Source organism: Scophthalmus maximus, chromosome 17 (genome assembly GCF_022379125.1).
Source record: "Scophthalmus maximus strain ysfricsl-2021 chromosome 17, ASM2237912v1, whole genome shotgun sequence".
Classification (NCBI taxonomy): Eukaryota; Metazoa; Chordata; class Actinopteri; order Pleuronectiformes; family Scophthalmidae; genus Scophthalmus; species Scophthalmus maximus.
The window spans coordinates 11,703,626-11,718,159 of NC_061531.1; the positions used below are offsets into that span (position 1 = coordinate 11,703,626).

The 14,534-nt window shown below is 43.7% G+C and overlaps 1 protein-coding gene across 1 annotated transcript in view; it reads right to left on the reverse strand.

Moving 5' to 3' along the window:
* The window catches only part of coro7 (coronin 7), a 94,460-nt gene that overhangs the window by 9,088 nt on the left and 70,838 nt on the right, over window positions 1-14,534 (reverse strand). The gene's annotated exons all lie outside the window — the stretch shown is intronic.

A 14,534-nucleotide genomic window follows, 5' to 3' on the forward strand; every position in this document is an offset into this window, starting at 1 on the left:
AAACACAAAGGCACATAGAAAGACAAAAGATAAAAAGACAGAGAGAGAGAGAACGTCAAGGATACACGAAGAGTGAGTCTGGTTAAGACCAAATAAACCCTACATACAGTTGTGCTTCCAAGGCCAAAGCATGCCACGGATGTTAAATTAAAATAAAGGAAATACCGTCTCCTATTTTCTATTGTTGTATTTGAAATATAGTCTAAAAGCAGTGTCTCTGAGTCAAGTTATTATGCAATGTGTATAATCTTCTAAAATATTTTTGATTGACTGTGAATCTCATGCTAATGTTTTCTTCCACTGAGGTGTTTATTCCATTTTAAAACTGACTTGAAGTACTTAAAGGCCTCTGTCCCTGATTCCCCAACGTCATCCTCTTTACTTCATTAGGATATTTGATGTATTAAAAAGTTGGAGCAGTCCCAGACCTGTGCCTCCACATACCTTTAACATCCCTCCCTCTGTCCCTCTGTCTCAGGCCTGTGAAGTCAGCGAGGGGCTGCCACGCTTCGTTGGGACCGCTGTGAGTTCCCATGTCGGAGTCAGTCCACAGGGAGTCCCTAAACACCTCCATTCCCACACCCCTCTCGCTCCCCGTCTTCCTCTTCCTTTCCAACTCAACAACACTACCACCTTGCACACCACTCTCCCTTTGTGCCTCCAGTCCCAATTATTCCTCCGAGGCCTTATCTCTGGTTTTCTCACAGTAAACGTGCAACAAGTCAAACAGCCACATAATAGGAGTGGAGCTTTATCACTGATAATAGTCTCTATTTACTATCGAGTTCATGCTCCGCCTCACCACCAGCCCATTTTCCCACATACACGAGCATGCATGCGCAAATTTTTACACTCATACATGTACAAGTGAACATACATAAATATGCCAATAACACAGCTTAACGATGTATGCGCATGTCCATTAATTACAGAATATAACTATGCTAAGTTTGGAAGGGAAATCTGGATCACATGGTCTGATTATGAATGAAAAGAAAGAAACATTAAGGACCTCATTCATGCTCTTAGAGGAAAGGCTGTAAAATGTGTGTGTGTGTGTGTGTGTATCCAGCCTAACACTCTAATCCGGATATAAGCCTTTTTCAGAGTTTGTCTGTGTGACTTGAACAGGGTTAACCCAACAAAAAATACTAAAAGTATGATATTTTCTGAGTGGTGGAAATTAAGAAAGAACCAAAAAAAAAGATGTTCACAGTATCAGCTGAATTATGGCAAAGATTAAAATATTTTATTTTACAAAATGAAAGAATAGTTTAATAATACAGTCTAATACTGTATCCTCAGGCATATCTGCACCCACCAACGCCTCAACACCTTTCTAACTCCTCCAACACGCAACCTGCCGCCTGGTGCTCTAAACATCCCCCTTCTTCAGTCTGTCACTGGCTCTCTGCTCCTATCTGAGCTCAGAAAAACCATAGAACAGCCTCCTGCCTCATCTGCCATCGCCTCACAGCGCTCTCTCTCACACAGACCAAAACGCACGTCATAAAATGAACTTTCTGCCCATGACAGCAGCCTTCAACACCAGCAGATATGATGGGCATATTACTCTAGTGTGTGTGTGTGTGTGTGTGTGTGTGTGTGTGTGTGTGCGCGCGAATGTGTATATTATGATTATGAGAATGTGTTGTGGTTTGATAATGTACAAGATACTGGAAAGACTGATTGATGCAGGGGCAGAAAAACACAGAAACTGTGTGTGTGTGTGTGTGTGTTTGTGTGTGTGTGTGAGAGTGTGAGTGTTTAAGCGTTGATAGAGTTCAACTGATAAAAAATATTCAGTCACCGGACAATACCAATCTAATTATGGACACACACACACACACACACACACACACACACACACACACACACACACACACACACACACACACACACACACACACACACACACACACACACACACACACACACACACACACACACACACACACACACACACACACACACACACACACACACACACACACACACTTCTTGCCCAAGGATACTTCGACATGCAGACTGAAGGACCCAGGGATCAAACCACTGACCCTCTGATTAGTGGATGACCCGCTCTACCTCCTGAGCCATGCACATCTGCCAATATGAAACAAAAACAAAGCACCGTATTGTCAGTTTTGAACAAATTCTTTCTTTAGGCTACTGCCCTTTTACAGTGGGCACACAAAAGAAAACGTACAAATTCAAATTGCCTATGCAAAGATTCTCAGTATAGTATTTTTAATGTACTTATTTCAGTTCAATCTTCATATATAAGACCACTGTTGCTACCACTGTCTCCCCTTTACTGCACACATCTGTGTGTCAATCACAGCCATTCGGACTAAAAATAAAGTTGAGGGATTTGAATCGTAAATCACAGCACTGGCGACTCTCCACAGTATCGGTAATCAATACACTCAACGTTATCTTCATCAGTCCCTTGGCTACGTCATCCCCGGGCAGTGGGAGTGAGCGAGCGCTGCAGCACTATCACTCCGGGGTGAAGGGTCTGCTGAACTGTGAACTCCAACAATCTCCTTTATCAGTCACCCTGCCTCCACAGGGCTGCTGCCTGCAGCTCGTCCAGGTCGGCCGCTCCAGTCGGCCTCTGAGGTGACGGACCGTCTCAGCCTTAAGCTATTGGCCATACAATAACATTTGAGTTAGTAAACTTACCCCGGTCATCCCGATAAAAATATTAGGGTCAGTACTCTTCTCCCACACTCACTTGACAATATTAGATTACATAAAGTAAGAATTCTCGCCCAGTGTCAGCTGGGATTGGCTCCAGCCCCCCCGCGACCCCTAAGTGGATTAAGCGGTAGACGATGGATGGATGGATGGATAAAGTAAGAATATATTGGGCTAGAGAATTATAATGCTCAAAATTCAACATCAGAGGCTTTAATCCAGAATCCTATAATTTATGGAAAACAAAAAACAAAGAGGCTTTTCCTTGGAATCTGAACTGTTGACAGAGAGACACCCGGGAATGTGAAGGAATGTGGGTGCTACATTTAATCCCCGTGTTTTTGAATCTTTCTACATCTTCTTGGCTTCATTTGTGTTTTTCATATTTGGGGTAAAACAAGACTTAAGAGTCCACAGCCACGGCGGCGGCTCTGTGAGGCTGTGCTGATGCACAGTGGTGCTTTGAGCTAAATGCTAAGTCCACACGGTAACACGCTACTGTTTTGCGGACATTATGTTAATAATGTTCACTGTGTTAGTTTAGCTAGATAGCATGCTAATACTCACTTAATAGCACTGGAGACAAAGTACAGCTGAAGCTGATGGGGATGTCAAAAACCAAAGTAATGGAATAAGTCATGGTTGTTATATAATGCTGAATAAATATATGTACCAAACTTAATGACTATCCATCCAATCAAAAGGTTATGCCTACTTTTATGTCCCCCCCACAATAAACACAAGCTGATAACCAGGCACAGCTGATTAATGATGGGCAAATCTGTTGGGGCATAAAATGAATTGGTAAAAATATTTGGTATGATGACCAGCTGGCTGTGACTAAACAGATGCATCTCTCGCCAATTTTAATAGTATGACCTTAAAAGCACATGTTTTTTCTATGTTTTCATAATCACGATCTTGACAAAGACAGCTCATATGACCAGATTATGTGCTTATTCTTATGATGACCCTGCTTTCTTACTGACTTTATTGTTTGCTGTGATACAACCCACTCTGTTCTGTTTCCATCCATTGTACAAGGAAATTGGACACAGCTAATGGTTTTAAGCACACTTACGCTGCGGGCCCCTGGGTGTTCACATCTGTCCAACAATGGAAGGACTGGTGTGGAATAATCCACGGGTGATTAACTGGGATTCATAATGAAACAACCCCGGACACACAAAACCGTCTCCAGGACGGTAAGTCCTTGGTTGTTTCTGGCGTGAAATCTATAGAGAGAAATCCTTTCCACAGGAGAAATTTCAGATCGTGGAAATGATCCACTAAACAGGCAAGCAATGGTTTGGCAGCGGCAGTCCTTTCAAATTCTGATGCATCACGATCCACCGAACGCGACGACCGTTAACAAACAACGAATCACAGCTGATGAACTCTGTCACCTTCGTAAACTCACAAGTTCACGAGGCAATCGAACCTCCGCACTTGTGCCGTCTAAATGTGTATGAATGTTTCCATTAGTGGCATCGGAGCTCCGAAGGCTGCACCACAGAAGCTAAACCACAGGGTCAGAGCGAGGGCAGCTTCACTCTGAGGATTCAGATCACAGTGATGGAACACAACATGGCGAGTCTTAAACTCAAACACATTTTGACTGTCCAAATTAATTCAATTATTTATTTTATTTTTTTTTATGATTGCAACTTTTGGAGCGGGTTGCCGACTAACCAGAGCATTGTTGGTTTGATGCCCAACTCATTCAGTCTGCATGCCGTGGTGTCTTTGGGCAAGTCACTGAAATTGTTCCCCTGAAGAAAGAGAGGGCTTGGCAGAAAGTGATCAAGGATGTTGGACACAAGCTTCTGTGTCTGTTTGTTCAGAGGAGGTTTGCACAGGCAAATATTTGCATTATTCGCTCGAATAAGCACAAATGTTCCAGCGACCAAACTCAGTTATTCGCACGATTAACACAACACAAAATTTGCGTCGCTTCAGGTGCGAACGCACCATCAAGTTGAGATTAGCCCTGTTTGAACCTGAAGTAACAGACCTAAAAATCTGCATTCACAAGGATACTTTTTTTCTTTCTTCTAAACCCAAAAAACTCCTACAACTGTTTCAGGCTTTTCCAGATTCCACAGTCTTCTAACCATCTGGATGAGAGTGAAAAAATTCCCTATTAAAGAAAAATATTTCCAGAGTTTCAACTGTTTTTTCAAGTCCACGTAGCCCGAAAAATGCAATATATCTTAGCAAATTTTGATGTCCTAAACATGCTAATTTAAATTAATATAGACATATTTAACTGATAACACAAGCTGAGCAAGGAGGGATGTCGTTTCCAGTTACCATCTTTGTTTGCATTAGGAAACAGTACTGCAACATAGACAAATCTTTTGTAGTGTAAATCAGACAGAACTTCTCCTTTTTTTTTTATCCAGATGTCAAGAGGAGTCTTTGAGGACTTTCAAAATCCCTGCAGAAAAGCTCTTATTAAGTCTTATTAAACTTCATTCTGAAGAACTGCTTCTTAGCTCTGTGGCTTGATTACCAAAAGGCCCACAAGAACAGAAGGCCCACATTGAGGACACTGCAGGTTCTTCTTATATGGTCTTAAAGGCTGAAACACATCTCTGCAGTCACGATGAGTTCAAGGATCCTCAGCAGGCATCCGAGTCGAGCTGCACAGTTGCCAAGCTGAGCACTGAAATGTATTAAGTGAAATATACACCGAGAGAGTGTGTTTTGTTTCCAGTGTGTGTGTGCGTGTGTTTAATAAGTGTGCTGGACCTGCCTGTCCTACCTTCAGTAGTCAGTTCATTAGAAGGGAATTAGAGTTGACGTGAGGCGTTCCTGAGAGGGGAAGAAAAGCCAGGATTGTTGGTGGAGGGGCCAGCTGTGGCCGTGTCTGAACCCCAATGATGAGGCTCTTAGATGGGCTGCCAAGCGGCTACTCTCCCTTCTCTCCACACCTCACCGAGGCCTCATCCTCTGGCCCATGACAACTGGCACATACACACAAGTAAGTGTAGTGGCACACATGTATGTGCACACACAAATGCATGCTCAGGATTTAATTAAACGTACTGAGTCCCATGTGAACAGGTTTGCAGTGACCCCTCTGACACCCACACACACACCAATTCCACATGCGGCCACACGTTAAGTTGCCAAACGGGAAAACTGTAACTGCATTAAAGCTGAAGTTTGAACTTGTCGTCAGCATCGCTTCACACTAGCCCCTTTTACAGAAATGGCGCTATATTGCCATTAGGAAGACCCCTTGTTATGTGGCCTTGCTTGTTTACACTGCAAATTTCCAGAAATGTTACGAGGGGGCTATCAGGAAAAGTTCCGAAAATGTCTGGAGCAAACTTTGCAAACATTTACATTCCGGACTTCAGTGCAAGTTTGAACGCGGTTAAAGACATCGTTTCGGCGCTGTGCCGACATAAAGACTGAACAACAATGCACAGAATGGCGCAGCAGAATAAACGTGTAACATTCCTGCCTCGAACGGGTTATGTAAAGGAGGCTACTGACGAAAGGCAGCCCCAATCAGTGTCGCACATCTCTCCCTTAATCCCTTTTCTGCAGGGGAAAACAACAAGCCCGCAACGAGACAGTCCGTACTGCGTCAACCGCATAACACAGCTTTGCAAAATTTCAAGTATGTGTAGAAAAACAACCACTTCCAATATAATGGACATGTCAAGACAACTTGACAAATAGCGCTGTCTGACCACATGATTGACAGTACATCTGTTTTGCATAATGCTGACATGAAAAATTAAAAACCCTAAAATTTATTTTTTTAGAAGAGGAGAAAGAGCGAAAACTAGGCCCTCAACTTGCTGAGCACAGTTCTACTTGTCTTGAATAAGAGAAATTAGAGACATCATCTCCAAAAGGACATGCTGGTGTGGACTTGCACACCCACAAGCACTCAGGCAGACCTTTAAATGTGTGGTAAACTGGTCAAGACAGCCTGAGCCATAAAGCAGCCAGGACACTGGTCATAAACTGGCAGGAGACCTCAGACTCTTTACTTCCACTGCTCTGTGAACTGGAAGCGCTGAGGGGCAGACACGTGTGTGGGGTTGGGTTGTTGTTGGACGTGGGTGGGCATGAGGGTCGCATTGTTTGCGTTGGCATATCTCTAAGTTTGTGTTTGCATCTGTGATGTCTATGTGTGTGTGCCTGTATCTCTAAAGTGCTGGTGGCTGCTGCTTGTTGTCATCTGTGGAGCCCCCGGAAGAGATGCGTTCCGCGTTAACCCCGGGGGTTCCGCATCAAGGGCCCGGGCTAGATGACCATTAAACGACCTGTCGGCGGGGGCCTGGGAACCGTTCAGCAGCCATGACTATAGCTCAGACGACGGGGGCGAGAGGAAGTGATTGGGCAGACGACAGAGAGAGAAAGTGTGAGGGTCATGACCGCAACAACCCCCTGTACTGTCAGGTCACCTGAGGAAAGTCCAGTTCTAGTCACGGTTGCGTTTCAAACACTGAAGACAGACAGAGTTGCACATGTTAAAGAGGAAGTGAGGAAACGGTGACCTGTTGATGGATTGTCAGCCCGCACCGTGATGCAGCGTGAGCCGCAAAATCTCTGCCAATGAGGCATCAGAGGATTTCTGAAAAGAATACACTGAAAGAACTCCAGAGAGTCTGGGGCCTTCTTTTGTTTGACAGACCCAATTTGTTTGAAGGAATAGGCTTTTGCAACATTGAGGGTCCTTGCCTACAAACGGTTAGACTGCAAGTTTTTCATTTAGTTATCTGCTTATAATAAATATCTATCTCTTCAGGTTGCTTGTTTCATTAACAGAAGCAGTCTATCTCTCTCTCTCTCTCTCTCTCTCTCTCTCTCTCTCTCTCTCTCTCTCTCTCTCTCTCTCTCTCTCTCTCTCTCTCTCTCTCTCTCTCTCTCTCTCTCTCTCTCTCTCTCTCTCTCTCTCTCTCTCTCTCTCTCTCTCTCTCTCTCTCTCTCTCTCTCTCACACAATCCATTACTAAAAGCAAAAACATCATTTTTGGATAATAATATCAGAGTGAGATCATAAATGAATAATGAATCTGAAATTAAAATTAAACCAAGAAGGAATTTTCAAAGAATGGTAAAGAAACTTCTGATGATATGACACGTCAGCAGATGTGAATTCTGGAAATTGGAATTGAACATAATCTGTATCATTATCTGACCAAAGATATTCCTTGTAAATCCATTTAAATTCAGGGAATTAAACACAAAATAGAAATGTCATGGTCTAAATCAACCGCGGACATCATGCCTTGCACAGTAATTATTCTGCATACCAGAGGCATAACTCTAAAGTAATGATCACACTGTAAGCTCAGGCTCAACCCTGCTCCAGAGAGTCAGTCACAGCACACTCACTGCATTCATGTTTTATTGAGAACAAATTGGAAATGATGTCAGTGTAAGTTTAAGTCCAGTTTATTTTTCCTACTGTTGCTGATCTGTCCTTAACATAAAGGAGCTACAAAAAAAAGTTGACAACAACAGGCTCGATGAATGACATCCTGTCCAGGTCAATGGACAATGGTTTCTCTTAGGTCAGAGACCAACAACACACAACTGATGCCTGAACTGTAAAGTTCCCTCACAAGAAAGTTGCAACTGGATGATCCAAACCCGCCAGTACTACTGTGTGTGTATGACTGACTGTGTGTGTCTGTGTATATCTGTGTGTGTGAGTGAGACTTTCCTTCGTGACAGAATTATTGGAAATACTGGAACCATAAAAAAAACGACTGTTTAACATTTGTTTTTCTTTCAAACCTGAGTACGTGTGTGTGTGTGTGTGTGTGTGTGTAAATGAGTGACAGGTCGGCGCCTCGAGAGACAGAACGAAAAAAACAAAGACAGCACTATAAGCCCCGTTCCTGCTCGACTCAACAGAGCGCCTTTCATCAGTCATCGTTCGCACGTGTTTTGACTCCTTGGTGTCTTCAGGTCCTGCTTTATCATAGTTAACAACGTTTATCATTGCCGCTGTCTTTATCATAGTTAACAACGTTTATCAGAGCCGCTGTCTCTGTGTCTCTGGTAACAAGCGACTGAGGATCTGACTCATCTCTCTGTGACACATACACGCACACAGGTTGCTGCCGGCGACTGTGTCCATACTTGCTTTTTCTAGTCCAACTAAAAGGACATTTTATCACTCTGATCCCCTCCGCTGGTCTCTCTTATCATCTCTCATTCCTCTCCTGTGGGATGACAATCTTGTATCGCCAAAAAAGTCAACATTTTGGAAACACAAAAAAATGACTGTTTTCCAAATGACCTTTTGAAAACTCCACAGTTGTTCACGGAAAGACATTGAAAATCAGCCAGAACTTTAGTATAAAGTGAGATTCACCTTACAAAAATTCTTGACCCTCAGTCTCACCGTGGCCCGGTCCGGGATTTGGCTTCATGTCTTTCCCCCTTTGTCCTGTGTGCACGAAAGTCCTTTGTTTTACTGTTAGCGTGTCAAACACACCAACAGTAAATCATCTGCTTTCATGACCGAAGCAGGGATTTGTTCAGCGCAAACCAATAAAAACCACAGGACAGAGCAGATTTACTATAAAAGAGACGTTTAACGACTGAGGGAATGAAAAAGAAAGGAGAGAAACGAGGCGAGGCATAAGGAGGAGATAAGATAACTACATTTGTGTAGTAAATCACAACAGCCATGCATAGTCATATGTGTGTGTGCGCGTGTGTATGTTTGAAAGAGAGAGTGTGTGTGTGTGCAAGTGTCCTTATAGGAATGCTTTGAGCTCTATCGTGGTACATCTGGGAGAGTTATTGGACAGAAAAGAGATTTTAAGAGAAAGCCAACTGGTACAAGCAGACTGACTCCAATTACTGCCCCATCCTTCAGGCAGGATCTAAAACATCAAGTGCATAAACTTTACATAGAAAGATATACATTTGAGCTAGATCGTGCTCATCTCCTGCCAGTGTCGTCTACGTTGTCGCCATCTCTTAAAAATTAAGCTGAACTGCTGGTCAGAGGTTTTACGAGCCCCCATCCAGCGGCAGCCCCCGGGTCCTTCCATCGCTGCATGGCGAGGCAGTTTCACGTAATGTGTTAACACAGCAGATGCATATTTCTCTGGAGGATAAAGCCAAGTGCCGCTCATGTTGCATTGATTTGCAGTCATACGAGCGAAAACACTAAGGAGGTTGAACGGTCAACAGATGAAAAAGAAATGAAAATTCTTAATAATAATCATAGTTAGGACTCTTCTAAAATAATACAAATTTTTAAAAAGCATGCTCTTTTTATTTAATCAACTTCTATTTGACCTTCCTTGATGTCAAGGCGACCGCATTCATTTCTTCATGATCCCATTATCAGCGCTGTGTCAAAGCTGGAGAAAGGCTCGTAATCTGTGTGCGTGAGTGTTTGTTTTTTGTATAACCTCCTTTATTTAACTTTGCAGGTCATTTTGTAAGCAAATTACTCAACCATGACCTGGTAGAACCTGAAAGAACAGAGGCATGACATCACTGTAGAAAAACGCACAATGCAAGACCAAACTTTAATATGTCAGTTACATGTCAACAGGCACCAGGTTGACCTGATGTGACCTGTGTCGCTTGGCTGCTCTCATCTGTCGAATAGTGTTTGTTATAGCACTGATACAGCAGTGCAGTCATAGTGTACATACTGCAGCTAAGCTGCCGTCACTTTGCTTCCTGCACTCAACCAGAGGCATGTTGCTGCTACCCAATACCTGACATACCAGACTGCAGGCTGAGAATGAGACTGAGAGGTAGGGGGGACGGAGCACAGGAGGGCAGAGAAGGAATGAGAGGAGGAAGTGAAGGAGGAGGACCGAAGAAGAGAGGGTTGTTCTCTTTATGTGTAAAGGCTGAAACATGCTTCTCCGGGCTGCACATGGGCAAACACGAACTAAACACATTTTAAAGTGGAGGGGGGTAGTAACAAATAACATCCAACAATGAGAGAATAAACAGGAAAGAAAAAAATCAAATAAACTAAACAAAACAAAAAGAACCCCTCATTGTGTTTTACCTCAACTGATGACGATCATGGGAAAAAGTTCCGTCTAAGTGACCCCCTGAGTAAGCGAGGGACGGGAGGTCATCCACGTGCCCTCTCAAGCCAACCCCTTCCCCTCGGATCTCACCCCTTCTCCTTCAGGCCTATCTGCTCGTCACTCCTCCTCCATCTCTCTTGTCAGAGCTGCAGCGATAAGAACAAATCCCCCATGTTTAGCTCAAAAGAAAACGGACAACCAGCTATAAAACAAACGCAGGACACAACATCCACGTGTGTCTAGTTGCTAAGGGAAACCTGCTCTCAGTCAGCTCGATAATTGAAGTTCGGTAAACCCAGGATTGTTTTCCTGATGGATTCTTCATTCTTTTCGACAATCAGACGTGCACTAATGGCTTGTCCAGCTCTGAGGCATGCACGGCACAGCTGTCCTCTCTGCCTGTCTCCGTCTCTCCCCTTAATGAGAAGTGCCAGCGTGCGCAGAGTCAACAGACTAGTAAACCTCAAAGTGAACTATGGTCTCTTGGTCTGACCTCCCGAGGTCTCTGCGTGTTCGCTGTCGTGGCCTCTTCAGCGCGAAACAAACAGCTCGTGCAATCACTGAAAGTGGAGTGTATACAGATTTCTTGAGGACGCAGTGTGGAGGACCTTATCATGTTCCTCACCGACATAACCAGCTCTCACTGGGCTCCATGTTTACTCCAAAGAGGACAGAATGGAATGACAGGGCTGCAGGCAAATGAAGAAGAGCTAAAATCAAAATAATGAAAAGGCAACAAAAAAAAAACCAATTAGCAGATCACAAAGGAGAGCCCGATCTTTGGTCGTTGGGAGAAAGGGCAAAATGACACCAGGACAAGTCCCTTCCAACCAAAACCTGAAGTTCACTTTGAGCCAAATTAACCAAACCAAACTATGTGAACAAGATTATAAAAACGTGCACTTGCCTTTATAGTGTTATATATATGTAAAAAGTTCCTCTATTGACGACAGCTTTATGAGCAACAGATTGACCTGTTATGAGTAAAGCTGGCGAGAGGCAGTAGGTGGGAAGAGTCAACATTTCACTTTTTATCTGATGCAGTGCATTTGATTATAGCATTGTATGTTTGTTCTCACAGAAACAGTCACAACTTCTGCTTTGAGTACACTCATTACTCCCCCCCCCCCCCCCCCCCCCCTCTCTCTTTCGGCCATATTTCTCAGTCACATTCAGGTTCCTATGGCAGCCACAAATTAACCGTGCATGTTCCTGGTTTCTCCCTCTCCCTTCCCCAGGTTCCTTCTCCTCTGCCGGGCACCCCTTCCCACAAATGTTCATCCTATAGCGACCGGGCGCTGAGTAGCTGTGGGAAGAAGGACAGGTCTCACAGAAGCCCACACATGCTGCCATCAGAGCACATTTGTGTGTGACGGGGAGACGTGTTCCCGTGGACGGAGTGGGTGGGGGTGGCATGCATCTGTGCAGAACACAGCAGCACAGACAAATAATGTCACAGATACACAGGCAGATATACCAAAAACAACAAGGACATACAGAGGCTGGGAGAGGAATGGACAGTGGTTCATTAGGGGGTATATCAGAAAATAACCCAGGACAACTTTTCCCATGGCTGTCCTCATGGTAATGTAAGTCACAATTCCCCCAAAACAGCCCCCACGGTCTCCCTCTGTGTTTGTGCGCACTAATTGTACTACAGTATATGTGCTGAATATTTCACAACTTGACTACCGTTTCTTAAATAACAGATAAGTAGTAAAATAATGTCACAGCAACAGTCCATTAGAACGTCTTGTTCTGTAGTCCTAATTACAGAACAGGTAGGTTCGTGAAAACCTGTTTTTATAGCTTCCAGAAAAACAAGTGTCATTGACATTTCTCCATTCAATAAATGCAGTGACTGTTATGTACTTTGGTCTTCTTCCAGGTAAAATTAGGACATTATATATAAAAAAAAATGATTAAGCAAAAAGTGCCCTTTTTCGGCAGCAAATTATTTTGCACAGGCTGCTTTCAGAAAAATTGGTGTTTCGATTGACATTGACACTTTTCAAAAAGTTTTTAAAAAACCCCACCCCAGGCATGTTACGAACGACGCAACACGCGCACCTCAGACCAAGACATGTTAGTGTTTCTGAGACACAGCTGTGTTTACAACTGATCAGGCCAATTGACACGGTATTTTATACATCGCAGCATGTAAAACTATTCTGGTAGACCCCAAAATTTAAATTTTGAACCTGTTCATGACCAAACAATTATCAGAATCACAAAGCATTTACTGTAGCACTGAGGACACCCAGTCAGTGGGACATTAAGTTCTACAACTACACACATTTACAGTATACATGGCAGACAGATTCTGATAAATGTCTCTTATATAAAACATATATTTTGATACTGTTTTCCATCATTGATTATATCAAAAAAGTTAAAGGAAACAAAATAATATCACCATGCAACAAACCGGCTGAAAGACAAATAATTTGACCTCAGCCTACCTGGATAACCTCAGCTCTGGTGTTGAAGAAGCTTGGACACAGCTTGGTTCATGTTTATTTGAGTCACGAGCGAGTGAGGAACCGAGGGGGAGAAACAGAGATGGAGGAGAGCACTGGCACGATCACTGGTGTTTGAGGCTCATACATGTGCGATAGAGTACAAGAGGGTAAGATTTATCTGCCACCCCTTCTTCATCTCTCCTCAACACATAAAACTCGGTTGTGGCTAGGACTGAGAAGCTACATCTGGACCCTGCAGGGCGAGCGTGAAATCATTTCTCTATTCCTGCAATTTTCAGTAATGCCTTGCAGATGATTGTGTGTGTGTGTGTGTGTGTGTGTGTGTGTGTGTGTGTGTGTGTGTGTGTGTGTGTTGCATGAGTAATAAATCCTACAATAGGAGCAGAGGGAGAGTGAGCAGGAGGAAGGCATAGGCCACAGACTCCGTAAGGACTTGTGTCAAAAAATTTAAATGTTCAAAATACATAAGCACGGAACTAAAGTGTCCCTTGTTCGGAGGACGCAGAGCGTGGGGGTGGTTACAGTGGGACACCTCGATGCCCTCAGGACCAAAGAGACGTCTGTTTGTTGAATGTTTGCCTAGAGTCGCTATACGACTTCAGCATGACAGTGAATGACATCGCCCACAAGGAGAAATTTGGACTGGATTCAATTATTTTCACAATATCGCGGCAACACCTGGAGAGCCAGACCAATTCAGAAGTATAAAAGCTTTGCACACAAGAGGCTTCGGTGTTCTGGTTAATTCTGCGACATGTGGCCGAAAGCACACATCAGAGGTGACACTGTTCCAGGGAGCCATCACCTTACTTTACCTTGTTGGGACACGGCTGACATTGAAATAAGCTCCCAGCTGCTGACAGGTTAGTTTGTCACTTGGAAGTATTCAATGGCGCTCTGGGCTTGAAGATGGCTCTGTGAATGAACCGACCATATGTGCTCATACGCACTGCACATTCACTGTGAAGGCAACAGATTTACCCTCCACATGCTTGTAAATATTACATTATGTCATATGTTTCCTGCATGGATCATGTATTGGAGGTGAAAGGTTTGTGCCGCCAGTTTCATTAGTGTGATCTGGTTCAAGCACTGTAAACACAAAAAACCAAAGACGGTAATTGGCGCACTGAAATGAAATTTGTGACCAAAATTCTCTGCACATGAAAACACACGTCGTCTCCTGCTTGAAACAGGTCGTGCAGCTATAGGCGTTAAGATGTAAGTGAACTGAAAGGAGGCCAGCATTTCTGTCGAGCTGCAAGGTGAGTTGTGAGCCGCTCTCCGGTCTGTGCAGGAGTGCG